Here is a 14,544-nt window from a genome sequence, read left to right as displayed (position 1 = left end):
ATAAATACCTGAGACAAACACTAGTCAAGGGTTGGCTTTTTCTCTCTCTAACTAGATTATACCAAATTCTCTACTCAGCTATTTCTCTCTCTAAAAACACCTTTGAGACCGAAATCAAGAACAAAGAGGATCAAAGCCACTTCATACATTCTTTTTCACACAAAATAGAGGAACAATCTACTTCCATTCTCTGAGTGGGAGAAGAGAAGCTTACTCTCTCTCTAAACCCAAGGCTCCAAGCCAAATTATATTCCCTCTACAAGAGTGTCCAAGACCTTGAGAAATCAATTCTCAAGTTCTTCACTTGATAAGAGGAATATTCCATAACTAATCTCACAGATTCGAAGACACGTGGCCAAGTCCGCTCACGTCACGAGTCCGTAAGTGTTAATCCAAAAAACGGCTTAACATTTTGGCGCTAGAAGGAGGGGATCCCGAGAACAACCACGGGCTCTCCACCAGCAACCATTTTTTCCTCCATGAGAAAAACTTCAACAAAAAACTAAAAAATTCCACTTAGCGCAATGAGGTCTCCTTCAGGTGTCAAACCGCTTAGTTGGGTGTCCGAAGGTGCCATCGCGAAGCAGGTGACCGGCGAGCCACGACCAGGTCTTAGAGGCACCACGAATTTGGGCGTCACCACAAAGCGAGCCTTTTGCTGGAAAGCCATGACGAGTACTTTGTCGGCTTGAGCACCGCGAAACACCATGCCACGATGAGCGCTTGGCAACGAGCCACGAGCGCAAGGTATATCGCCTAAATGCTCGACCACCTCTTGGCGACACGAGAGATCTCGCGAAGTGATGGCGAAGCTCTCGACAAGACGAGGAACCCCCACCCAAAAGCTCTAAGACGTCCACGTGACACAATAAGGGGCCTTTAGCGACGAAATCCTTACCAAGACAAAAGACTAAAAGAAGAGCTAAAGGGATAACAGTGACACTAAATAAAAAAAAACCATACTCGCCAAATGAGCATCGACACAATGCAAGCGAGACATAAGAAACAACATTCATACCAACTCAAACTCCGGCGAAAGTCGAAGGACATCTCACAAGGCGGGAGAGGCGAAGGCCCAAAAGAACGCGAAAGAGATAGTCAAACTCCGGCGAAAGCTGAAGGACATCTCACAAGGCGGGAGAGGCGAAGGCCCGAAAGAACGCCAGAGAGACAGTCAAAACTCGGCGAAATCCGAAGGACATATCACGACGCGGGAAAGGCTAAGGCCCAAAAGAACGCGAAAGAGATAGTCAAACTCCGGCGAAAGCCGAAGGACATCTCACAAGGCGGGAGAGGCGAAGACCCGAAAGAACGCCAGAGAGACCGTCAAAATCCGGCGAAAGCCGAATGACATCTCACGACGCGGGAGAGGCTAAGGCCCAAAAGAACGCGAAAGAGATAGTCAAACTCTGGCGAAAGCCGAAGGACATCTCATAAGGCGGGAGAGGCGAAGGCCCGAAAGAACGCCAGAGAGACAGTCAAAATCCGGCGAAATCCGAAGGACATCTCACGACGCGGGAGAGGCTAAGGCCCAAAAGAACGTGAAAGAGATAGTCAAACTCCGGCGAAAGCCGAAGAACATCTCACAAGGCGGGAGAGGCGAAGGCCCGAAAGAACGCCAGAGAGACAGTCAAAATCCGGCGAAAGCCGAAGGACATCTCACGACGCGGGAGAGGCTAATGCCCAAAAGAACGCGAGAGAGACAGTCAATGTCTGGCGAGAGCCGAATGACATCTCACAATGCGAGGATGTTAAAGCTCAACAGGACGCGAGAGGAACAGTCAAGGCCGGCGAGATCCAAAAGACATCTCGCGATGCACAATGAAGCATCGAGATAGGTGAAGCCCGGACTCTCAAAGGGAAATAGGAAGCTTAGCTCTCACTACTTGATCCCCAACTTCAAGTGACTTGGGTGAAATCATCACCAAGTAGCGTGACATCCCGTACCCAAAGTTGCGCGGGATAGTCCAAAGAAAGGCGAAACCCCATCCCAAGAGGTATGAGCGTGCTTAGCCTAAAGAGACATTATTCGTAGCCATAAACGGTTTAGGCTGTTGCGCTACTTGGAGTAAATTTCACCTAAACCTGAAGAAAATTGAGTAGGACTTGGTCTCGAAAAAAAAAAGTCATAAAGTTACAATGAGAAGTGAAGTAACCTAAAATCCCGAGAAGCTCGAGTTAGTCACAAAACAGGCAAAGCCCCAATCCCAAGAGGTACCAGCGAGCTTAGCCGAAAGGGTGACTAACTTGAGCTAAAAGAGGTTTAGGTTGCTGAACTACTCAAAGTATACTTCATCGGACATCAGAAAAATTGGGTCAAAGTCGAGTTCGATATCCCTCTCAAACCACATGCGTCTCATATCGTATCAGCTCCAACGATCGGAGACAACTCAACAAAAAAAAAACTTGAAGTTAGATCCTTCACGATCCAATGAGCGTTGCTTCAAGAAGCTCAAAGTTAGATCCCTCGCGATCCAGATGAGCACGGCCACGAAAAGCTCAAAGTCAGACCCCTCATGATCCGAACGACCACACACCAAGACCATTAACGAAAAAGTCAAAGAAAAGACTACTCCCAAAGCAATTTAATTTCTCGCACGACAAGTCGCACGAGAAACAGGGGGGGTTAATGTTATGTGTAATTTTGACAAGCCCAAAATCAGCGCATGGGCCATAAAAAGATAATATAAAACAAAAGCAAAAACTCTAGCTGGGGGGGGGGGGGAGGGATTCACACGGCAGCCACAGAAAAAAAAAAGAAAAAAAAGAAAAGAAGACCAGGTCACACAGGAAAGAAAAAAAAGAAAAGAAAAGAGAAGAGAAAAAGGAAAGAAGAAGAAGAAGAAGAAGAAGAAGGGAACGCGGAGAGAGAGAGAGAGATAGAGCGAGACTGAGAAGGAGAGCAACGTCGTCGAGCACCGCGAACCTCCGGTGAGCCCCACGAAGCCCTCGTGCCCACGAGCCACGACGAGGCCTCGGGCCAGCGAGCACCGTGAAGCCTCGGACCGGCAAGCCATGCGAAGTCTCGCGCCGGCGAACCACCATAGAGCCCCGTGCCGGTGAACCGCCATGAAGACCGGCGCCACGTCGACTCCCGCTTGGCGAACCACTGCGATGCGAAGCCTCTTATCGGAGAGCCAGAACGAAGCCCGCGCTGGAGATTGATGGCAAGCCTCCATGAAGCCCGTGACCGGTGTGTCACCGCCAGTGCAACGCCACCGAGACTCCATGAAGTGCGTGGCCGGCGAACCGACGCGAGTCCGAGATCGGTGAGCCTCCACGAGTCCGTGGTCGGAGAGCACCGCGGAGACGTGGTCGGAGACCACCATGAAGACGTGGTCGGCGAGCACTGCGAAGGTGTGGTCGGAGACCATTGCGATTCTGTGGCCGGCGAACCGGCGCGAGTCCGACGTGGTCGAAGAGCCGGGCAAAGACCCGTGCCGACGAGCACCGCAAAGACGTGGTCGGAGACAACCGCGAAGACCGGTCCGGAGAGCCGAGCAAAGACCCATGTCGGTGAGCACCGCAAAGACGTGGTCGGAGACCACCGCGAAGGCTGGTCCCGAGAACCGAGCGAAGACCCGTGCCGGTGAGCGCCGCAAAGACGCGATCGGAGACCACCGCGAAGACGTGGTCGGCGAGCATTGCGAAGATGTGGTCGGCGAGCACCGCGAAGACGTGGTCAGCGAGCACGACCACCGCGAAGACCTGTGTCGGTCGCGAGTTCAAAGTCAATGAGCCTCCTCGAAGCACAAAACCGGGAGTTCGAAGTCGACGAGCCCCGAGCAACGAGTTACGAGATGGCGCCCCCGACGAACCACTCGACGAGGCGAAGAGCCACGAGATGGCGTACCCGACGGACCACTCGACGAAGAGCCACGAGATAGCGTCCCCGACGGACCACTCGGCGAGGCGAAGAGCCACGAGATAGCGACCCCGACGGACCACTTGGCAAGACGACGTGCCACGAGACGGGCAAGTCTCCGATGGACTACGCGGCGAGGCGATGAGCTACGAGACGGACATGATAGACGTACTCGGCGAGGCGACGCGCCACGAGACGGACAAGATAGACATGCTCGGCGACACGTTACGAGACGGACAGGATAGACGTGCTCGGCGACACGCCACGAGACGGACAGGATAGACGTACTCGGCGAGGCGCCACGAGACGGACATGATAGACATACTCGGCGAGGCGCCATGAGACGGACAGGATAGACGTACCCGGCGAGGCGCCACGAGACGGACATGATAGACATACTCGGCGAGGCGCCACGAGATGGACAGGATGGACGTACTCGGCGACACGCCACGATACGGACAGGATGGACGTACTCGGCGACACGCCACGAGACGGTCAGGATAGACGTACTCGGCGAGGCGACACGTCACGAGACGACATGACATACGTACTCGACGGGGCGGCACGCCACAAGACGGACATGATATACGTACTCGGCGAGGCGACATGCCACGAGACGGACATGATAGACGTACTCGGTGACATGTCACGAGACGGATAGGATAGACGTACTCGGCGAGACGACACGCCACGAGACGGCGTCCCCTACGGACCGCTCGGTGAGACGGATAAGCCCAACACATAAAGTATAAACAGGAGAGACGGAATCGGCGAGGCGACGAGCCACGAGACGAGCGAGTCTCCGACGGACTACTCGACGAAGCGACGATGAGTCATTATCCAGCTAGCTACTCGACCAAGCAGGACGCGTCACATCTCGTCACCCCTGGCGGGACGGGACGAGCCTCCTGACACCATCGCAGGACGAGTCAAGCCACCCGACCAAGCAAAACGCGTCACGTTACCCCCTGGCGGGACGGGACAAGCCGTCTGACCCCCTGGCAGGACGAGTCAGGCTTCCCGACCGCCAAGTAGGACCCCCCTGGCAGGACGAGGCAAGCTCTCCCGGCGGGACGAGACAAGCCTCCTGACCCCTTGACAGGACAAGTCAAGCCTCTATACCGCCTAGCAGGACGCGCCACGTCTCGTCACCCTCTGGCAGGATGAGACGAACTTCCAGACCCCCTGGCAGGACGTGTGGCGGCTCCTGACCCTTCAATAGGTCTCGTCCGCTCCCCTCCAAACAGGACTGTCCCTCCAATAACTGTCAAATGATGATACTACCCCGACCCTAACTTTCACCATCTCACTATAAATACCTGAGACAAACACTAGTCAATGGCTCGCTTTTTCTCTCTCTAACTAGATTATACCAAATTCTCTACTCAGCTATTTCTCTCTCTAAAAACACCTTTGAGACCGAAATCAAGAACAAAGAGGATCAAAGCCACTTCATACATTCTTTTTCACACAAAATAGAGGAACAATCTACTTCCATTCTCTGAGTGGGAGAAGAGAAGTTTACTCTCTCTCTAAACCCAAGGCTCCAAGCCAAATTATATTCCCTCTACAAGAGTGTCCAAGACCTTGAGAAATCAATTCTCAAGTTCTTCACTTGATAAGAGGAATATTCCATAACTAATCTCACAGATTCGAAGACATGTGGCCAAGTCCGCTCACGTCACGTGTCCGTAAGTGTTAATCCAAAAAACGGCTTAACAATCGCCATCAGTCTAGAAAAGCACAGCGATCTTTGTCGACTCTATCTACTTGAATCTCTTTCCTCTTTGCTTCCAAATCCTCGAATTATTGTCCATGAATCTCGAGATCCCATTTTGCAGTGAAGAGAACAAAAATTGGTTGTGGATTTTAATTTAGAGCACCTCGTACGTTTTTAGGTTTTAAAATTTTGGACGAAGATAACTTAAGGGTATTAAGATAATTTAATCGAAAACGAACGAGAAAATTATCGGTTTAAATCATATAATTATAATTTGTTCGGTTATGAATTTAATTAATTAATTATATGATTGAGAACTTAGATGTAACAGGACCCATCTGAAATAAATTTTGCAGCTGGGGTTAGTAAGAGGCGGTGAGAAAAAATAAATAAATATGAGATTTTGGTTTTATATAAAATCGAAATCCCATTGTCTTTCTCCTCATCTCTTCTTCTTCAACCTTCTTCTTCTTCTTCTTCTTCCTTCGTCTTCATCTTCTTCGACCGCCATCAGCAAAAATAAAGAACACAAAGAAAAAAAAAATAAAGAAAATAAAACCATACTTCATCTTCTTCATCTCCAAGCTTCGCCGAACCTCCACGAACACAAACCTCCGCATCCTTTCCATCGCGAGCGGACCAGACCTCGCGCACGCTCCAACTGAGAAGAAAATCCGTCGTGAGCAAGCCAAGCACGTCGAACCGAGAAAAATCGCCGGAAAAAGAGAGAGAGAACACTAGAGAAACTCTGTTTCACGAAATCAGGTGAGAAATTGGTTTTTCCCCTAAATTTGAATCCGATATTAGGGTTTCGAATTTCTGAAAATTGGGGCTTTCTTCTCTGGTTGAATCCGTGTGGATATGGACTTGGATTTGTGTTGGTTTCGGTTGAAATTATGTTATAGAGACTGATTTGGTTTTTCTAGGTTTTTCAACCCGAAAATCAAATTTGTGGCTTAGTTGAGCTCGGTTTTGGTGGCTTATTTTTGTATGCTCGTGGCTAAATTTTTTAATTATTGTTGGTGATTATGCACTCAAATAACCATGCGGAAATAATTAACTACGCTACTTAGATAATTAATTAATGTTATATTACAAGATCTAGATTTACTTTAATTAATATAAGCATGAGAGCAATATCAAGCAACCGGATTAAACATAAGAGTCATTAGAAAAACTGACGGATTTCTCCTTAGCTTCATACACTTTTATCAAGTTCTTCAAGATCTCGTTATGAGCTCCAATAACTCGATCTTCTAGTTTTAGCTCCCACGATCAGATCTCCGGGAATTGCTTTAGTACTCTCATTGTATGGAACTCAGAAGATGACGCCGAAGTCTTCCGAAACGTAATCTCTGGACGAATAAGAAAAAAGTGTGGGCACACTCCGAATCTCAGTACGGCTCTGATTTATGATTTCAGATCGTACTGTGTTTATGAGAATGGAATCACGAAATTTCGAGAGAGAGGGAGAGAGAGAATTTCGTCCACACAGGTATGATGGACAAAAATTTTGTCTCTGCAATTGTGTGTATTGTGTTCTCCTTAACTCCTATTTATAGTGGTAGAAATGAGATATACTAGGAAGCTCCTAGAGATATTTAATTCTCCTCTATTCTTTCCATCGATTCGTTTAATCTTGGTCAAATACTCCACTATGTAAGCCAAGACTGAACTCTCTTTTATACTAGAATTATATTTACTCATCGTGATGAGTGTCCACTGATATAGTCAGTTCGTGATCAAGATCCTCCAGGTTCAACCCGTATCGAGAAATGTCAATTATTTCGTTATACATTTCTTGATACTTATATTCCCTAAGCACCGTTGCTTCTCCAGCGAAAGATTCTTCCGAACGTTACTTACTTCAGAAGTGCGCACAATCTATCGGTTCTGGAATCAACCCTTATTTGAGTGAGCATTTACCTTATTTTAGGAAGGCTGGATTCCATATCTATGAATCATTTTCCGCTCAGATAATTCCCGATTCCCCAGACATAAGTTTAATCAGCATCTCAGTAGCCTTTAACGAAATTGTCAAAGAACCCGACGATATGACCTAGAAGTCCACGATCACTTCAGGATTTAGATCAAGTCCCACTGTGACCATCATAGCGATCCTGGTGAGTGTGTCATAACAGTCCTTAAACAAAACATCAACAACCAAAGTCTGTCCGGGTCATACATTTACCACAAGTGCAGAGTGCTTTCACTAAGTGATCAACCTTCACTCATGGTTCGCATATATGATTTTAGATTAAACTATTCATACATGAACCAATCATCAACCATGTTTTAGTTCAGCGCCCGAACTCGGATGCCCAGCAGACGATTTAGTTTAATACGGAGACTACAGATTGATGAATGTTTGATAAATATTTTATAAGAAATAACCGCTTTCAATTCAAATAGTTAATGAATGTCGAACTTTATTTTATTAATAATTTAAACGAATTACAAATAAAATCTTCTCGTGGGCAAGAAGTCCTAACAGTTATGCAGCATGTTCTTGCTTTGTGATGATTTGAGTTGTAACATCGTTGTGGTTGTTTTTCTGTTTTCTGTCTTGGCCGAGCGTGACTGTTTGTCTCGTGCCATGATTGATGATGTAAACCGAATCTGAGAATGAAAGTTGCTATGTGTTTTGGTGTGTTTATTTCTGATTGTGGGTTATGTGGAATTGAATTCGAAATTGGATTTAAGTTTGGTATGGACGTGGTTTATTTCAATGATGATTCGAAGTTTTAACCCGTTTTGCTCCTAGTTTGGTTTGGCCGGGACTCTGATGGCGTTTTTAGGCTGAGAATTGACATGTGGATTTTTTTCTTGGCTGGATATTTGTTCGGTTTGAATTTGGCTGATTGTGTGTTTATGTTTAAACTGAGTATCGTGTGTCTCGGGTTGTCCAAAAGCTCAGTCAAACCATAAGGACTTTAGTCAAATGTGAGATCTGAATGTGTGTCGCATTACTATGTTCTATTTCGATACGGTGTTCGTGGATTTTTTTTCTTGGCCGGTTACTTGTGATGAAATATCGAGGTGTTTGTTGAGTCTCGAAAACTCTCGAGTCTCGACATGCGACCGAGTGATTGGATTTTAGGTTCCAGACTGAGTTGATATTTTGAGTTTGACTCGATATTTGTGTTTGAAATTCTCAGCGTGTTTGTGAACCGAGTCGGGATGAGAAGAAAGACGGCGTGATCGAGAGTATTGAGGCTGATGATAGAGAAGAATAGACCACGATTTAACTCCTGAGTATCGTCATTAGCTTATTAACGTGTAATACTCTCAAATTAGGTTGTAGGTCTAACTATTGAATTTTCTTTTAAGTAATTGTGGTTTATTTTCATAGACGTTCGGGAATTTAATTTCAGTCAATAATATGAAAATCTTGGGTTGTGAGATTTCAGATTATTTATTTAAGACTCGTTAAAAGTAAAATAATGAGATTTTGTTCCGTACTGGTTTTCGGTACGAAAGCTTACGCGTCTTAAATAAGGATTTATTTTCGAAAGATCGGAAATTAATAAATTAAATTCTCAATCCTCGAATCGACTTGTGACAAATCCCGACAATGAACCTCAAACTCTTCAACGTTCCCGAATAGAATAACTAACGGAATCTCAATTACGAATCCTAACTCTCTCGACATACTCCAGGACGTGTCAAGTAGTCTCGAGAAGTGTGCAAAGTGAAGCGACCACTCAAAACAAGCAAGTGTTGTTGCGAGACTATTTCGGGTAAGTGCGGAGACCTAAGTCAACTAGTTACTAAGGGAATAACCATGTTTACATGCATTTATGTGATAGTAAACAAGAGTAGGTAAAAGCCTTAAAAATGAATAAACTCAAATATTAAGGCTTCGGCCACTTTTCTTGAAAACTTAGTTTCGGGTTTTCAAGATAGGTTCAAATGTAGATAACTTGGAACCCAACCTCTGCTATGTGACATAATTATCCCTTAAGTTCTGCGTTTGACCCGTTAAAGTAGGGGAGACATGAGAGCATAAATCGACTTTCGGATTCGAATCGATAGTAGAAGTACCGGGAGTCGTATCCCCAGTCTTCAACTTAAAACACGTACACTAGTACAAAATTGTGAGACCCGACTTTTGTACACGTCAGCATCTGTAAAAAAATTTCTCTCATTAATAAATAAAGGAAATTTTCTTCTCTCTATATGTGAATGAATTATAAGAATTCACAATCTCTCGTTTCAGAATAACCAGAAATATTCTCCATATCTTTTTCTCGTTCCACGTTTTAGAGAGATTTTGGAATCTCAGAGGAAGTTTATAATGACATTTGGAAATCAAAATGGAAATTATGAACTTCGATAATCCGGATACAAGGGAATAGATTTGAATGGTGTTTTGTTGCACGAGACTCAATGAATTTAATTTTGAAACTCAATCCTGGACAATTAGATATCTTGACAAGGACGAGTCGAGAAATAAATGTAATCCTTTAAGTGAGAATATATCGATGGATTCGTATTTGAATTTTATTCAAATAAAGGATTGAAATTATTTTAGTCGAATGAGTTTTCGAAAATCATAATTCGTCAGGTTTAGCGTATTTATTTGGAAAATAAATACATGAGTACAAAGAGATGGGATTTATTGGATCAAATTGAGTTAGTAACCCAATATTGAGCTTTGTTGGATTTGTGGATCCGAGGCCCACCTCCGATCCTTCCTCATTAAGTAAAAGAAAGAAAAAACCCGACCACCCAAGTCTTTCTCTCGGCCGCTCAACCCCATCACCACCCTCACTCATCTTCGTTCTTCTTCTCCTTCCTTCGTCCTCTCCTCTTCCTCGCGCGCGCCATCAAGCCCAAGACCGAGCGCCGCCGCGCGCGACCGCCGCGAGCCGCTGAGCGCGCCGCCGACGAAGAGACACCGGAGAACAAGTGGAAGAGCACCGGAGAGTTCAATTCCTCCAGAAACGAGGTGAAATTCCTTTTACCCAAATTGAATTCAAGTTAGGGTTTATAAGGATTGATTTGGGGATTTCGAGTTGATGATGATTTTTGAGGAATTGAGGGTGATAAGTTGTTGTTTGAACTTGATTCTTGATGTTGAAACTTTGAATTGGAGGTTTGAGTTTGAAATCGTTTGGTTTGGTTGATTTTTGACCGTGTGGTTGTTATAGCCGTGAGCTTGGTTTTTGCTGTGTGTTTGTTGTGGCAGTGGGCTTGGTTTTGGCTGTGTGTGTCGGTCTGACTATGTTGTCATGATTTCTGAGCCTCAGATTGGTAATTGTGTGTGAACGTTTTCGTGGGTTAGCGTTTAGTTACTCGGTTTCGGGTCACGTTTACTTGAATTGATTCGGGTTTGGGATGTCGGGTTTTGGATTTTGGTATTGATAAGAATTGGAATTATGAATGTTGACTCGTTATCGGATTCGATGACTTGATTACAGATTTAGACAGACGAGCGGGAACCGGCAAAGTCAAAGGCAACGAAGCCGGAATTTGAAGTTTCGAGAAAAAGAGTTATCGATATTAAAGCTCGATTAACTCGTGAGTCTTTTAATCGCGTATAGCGTTTAAATACTCTTGGATTTGATTATGTGATGTATTTAAATAAATAATTTATGATTATTTATTTAACAACGTTTAAGAATTTGATTTGATTCGCTTTGGAATTCTTGGTTACTTTTTATTCCGATCAATTTATTTGAGACTCATAAGCATGTTATTGGATTTTATTTCGTATTATTCTTGATACGAAAATACGCGAGTCTTGAATAAGTTTGACTTCCGAAAAACCGGAGAATAATGAATTAAATTCTCGAATTCCGAACCGACTCGAATCTAATCCCGACAACAACCATTATCTTTTCAAGTAGTTCGATAACTAACGAAGTTTCAACTTCGGATTCTAGTTCTCTTGACGCTCCAGGACGTGCTAAAGGTCTCGGGAAGCGTGTAAAGCAAAGTGTCCTCTGGAATTCATCGAGTTCTCTGACGAACTATTCCGGGTAAGTGGGATTTAAGTTTGAGGCGCCAAAAGGGGAATGGTGCCTAGTAGAATAATTGTTTATGTTTATTTGTTTAATCCTAAAACAAAGAGAAACCCTCAGTTAGACAAGATGACCGAATAAGGCTTCGGCCACTAACTAATAAGATAATAAAATGGTAGGGTTAAACGATTAGCGGGTTAGGAACCTTGAAGCCTTTTAAACTATGTTAAGCTTCTGTTATAGGTTTTACCCCTTCGTCCTGATGAAAGGACAATAGGAGGAGGAAAGACAGTGTCCTTCGGATTCAATCCCGAGAGGAACTGTTCTAGGAGAAGGTCCAGCCTCACAGCTGTCGACAACTCCTTCTAAAATACTTAAAGAGCCATACAGTGAAATTAATAATGTTAATGACGGGCTTTATCCCGATAAGATCTCCTCATGTAATAAGATAGACAGGTAGGCTGTAGACAGCTCCTGTAAAACATAACGAACTCTTGTCGGCAATGTAGCGAGTGGCATTCCCGAAGGCCCTTTAATGGGAAGTCGATAGGTGGCTTCAGGTAAGTCGATGGGTGGCTTACCTGTCCTGAAGGAAATATGAACCCTGGATCGACCAGGGATTGGTGAGGGTTTGATTCCCTCTACCAAACGCGCGCTAAGGCCCTCCTACATGTGCTAGTGGATCCCAGACGTTAAAACTTCGGCCTTCTGAGGGCTAGGCTCAAGTTCTCAGAATGGTTTACTCATCTCTCATGAACGGCTGCGGACTGAAGTGTTGATTGGCCAGACCACTGATGTAAGGCGCCGATATGAGTGAGATGGATGAGTTTCTAGGAAGATGGTTGTTAGCCGGATTCCTATATGATTATGTGTTTGATTGTTTTAGAATGGGGTTTAAAACTGAATATGTCTCTGTTGATTGAATGAGATTTTTGTTATCCTGATTGAATAATGGAACTTCTTTATTCTTCTGAATCTATTATCTGCTGTCATCTGCATTTTATCATCTGCAACCATGCATCTCATGCAATGCTAGGTTAGATATCCTGCTTACTGAGTCGGTGTGACTCACCCCTTAAATCCCTCTCCTTGTAGATAAAGGAAAAGCTCAGGCGAAGCAGGAGTGCTAGTCAAGGTAGATCTCATGACGACCTGTGGCATAGGAAATGTTTTTTTGGGAAATGGGTATCAGGTTTTTGAAAACCGAGCTTATATGCTCGTGAAAGTTTTATATAGCTTTTGGAAGAACTTTTATTATATCATAACGTTTAGATAATCGGCCCGAACCTCTTTTTACGTTTTAAAACTCGGTTAGCACGATTATGGGCCTGTGCTTATGGATAGCAAGCTAGGGTAGTCCGCATTTTTGTAACCCTTTTAAAAGCGAAAAATTTTACCGGTTTTTAGCGGACTAGCTCTAGAAACCTTTGTTATTCCTTATATGTAAATTAAATTTATTTCCGCTATTGTTCAATAAACGTTTTGTAAATGACGTTTGAAAATGTTTTATGTTCATTTCGTTTGAAAATATAAATGGTTATGAAAATGTTACGAGAAAGGTCGCGATCCGAGGGCGGCGGGTGTCCTGCGGGTCGTGACAGAGTTTTTGGTATCAGAGCCACAGGTTTAGTCATTTCTGTAGACTGTGAGATCTATTAGTTCACTGAGCATCTTGTTTACGGTCTGAGTGTCTACATGTGTGACTTTTTTTTTATGGTTACTAGGAGTATGAGGGTATCAATGTGTCGGTGTGTTGTGTTTCCTATTTGGATTCGTTGAAGAATATGTATGATATCTTGAGCGTTCTGGCGTCGTTCAGTTTCTGACCTGGCTATTGTCATGTGATTCCTTTAGAATCTGGAAGTAATGGCGAAAGAAGGGGAAAGTCTTGACGCTCGTATCGCAAGGATAGAGCAATCGTTGGAACGACATGCTAGAGAAGCGCAGCAAAGGAATGAGCAAACGGAGAGACAGAATCGTTTGATGGCATTGCTGCTTGAGCGAATGGATCAGTAGGTTCAACCGGATCCTCCTCTAGCTGCCAAGAACCAACCTCAAGAACCTCTTCCAGCCTTACCGGTAGTGAGAGCGGAGGAGCTGAACTACCGTATTCCTGATGTAGCCCCTGTTATAGGAGAGCCAGTGTACGAACGATTCCGGAAGCAGAAGCCACCAGTGTTCGAAGGAGGTCCAGACCCTGTAACGGCTGAGAATTGGATCAAGAGGATCCAACAGATCGTGACAAAAATATAGCATCAGGTGCGACTTTTTTCGCACCTGAAAGTGCAAAAGTCGCACCTGATGACCTTTTCCGGTGCGACTTTAGATGTGACAAAATCGCATCTGAAAGTCCGCACCTGATGATTTTAGGTGCGACTTTCCGCACCTGAAAGTCATCACTATCAGGTGCGACATTTTAGGTGCGACTTCTCGCACCGAAAGTCGCACCTAAATTTACTCCAAAATAATATATTAAGGCGGGATACAATACAATCAGATGCGACTAGTCGCATCCAAAACCTTTGCGCGAAAAGTATCAGATGCGACTAGTCGCATCTGATTACCTTTAGTTTTTTTTAAAATGCTGATTTGAATAGAATCAGCATATAAAAAGATTCTATTATAATCAATTTTTTTGTAAAATTAATTAAATAATTTTAATAATAATTATTATATAATATTAATTAGAATAATAATTATATATATGTTGATTCATATAATAATTATATAAATCATTTAATAGAAATTCTAATATTAACAACATAAAATTTGATAATTTACGTTCAATAAATTAAAAAAATTACAACCTATTCCTTTCGCCAGATCTTCCTCGTGCGCCTTGGCGTCCTGGTGCGCTGCCGCTCGGACGATGCCGCTGAAACTCTACCGAATCTGGCTTATGAGCATTCGGCATTGAAGCTGGTGGCGGCGTCTGATTATTCGGCATTGAAGCAGATGGCGGCGTCTGAACATTCTGTTGGAATTGATCTAGG

The sequence above is a fragment of the Urtica dioica genome, chromosome 5, assembly GCF_054948205.1.
Source record: "Urtica dioica subsp. dioica isolate 48M chromosome 5, U.dioica_male_clone48M_v1_H2, whole genome shotgun sequence".
NCBI lineage: Eukaryota > Viridiplantae > Streptophyta > Magnoliopsida > Rosales > Urticaceae > Urtica > Urtica dioica.
The sequence above is the reverse complement of the archived record's forward strand: the minus strand, read 5'-3'. Positions refer to the sequence as shown.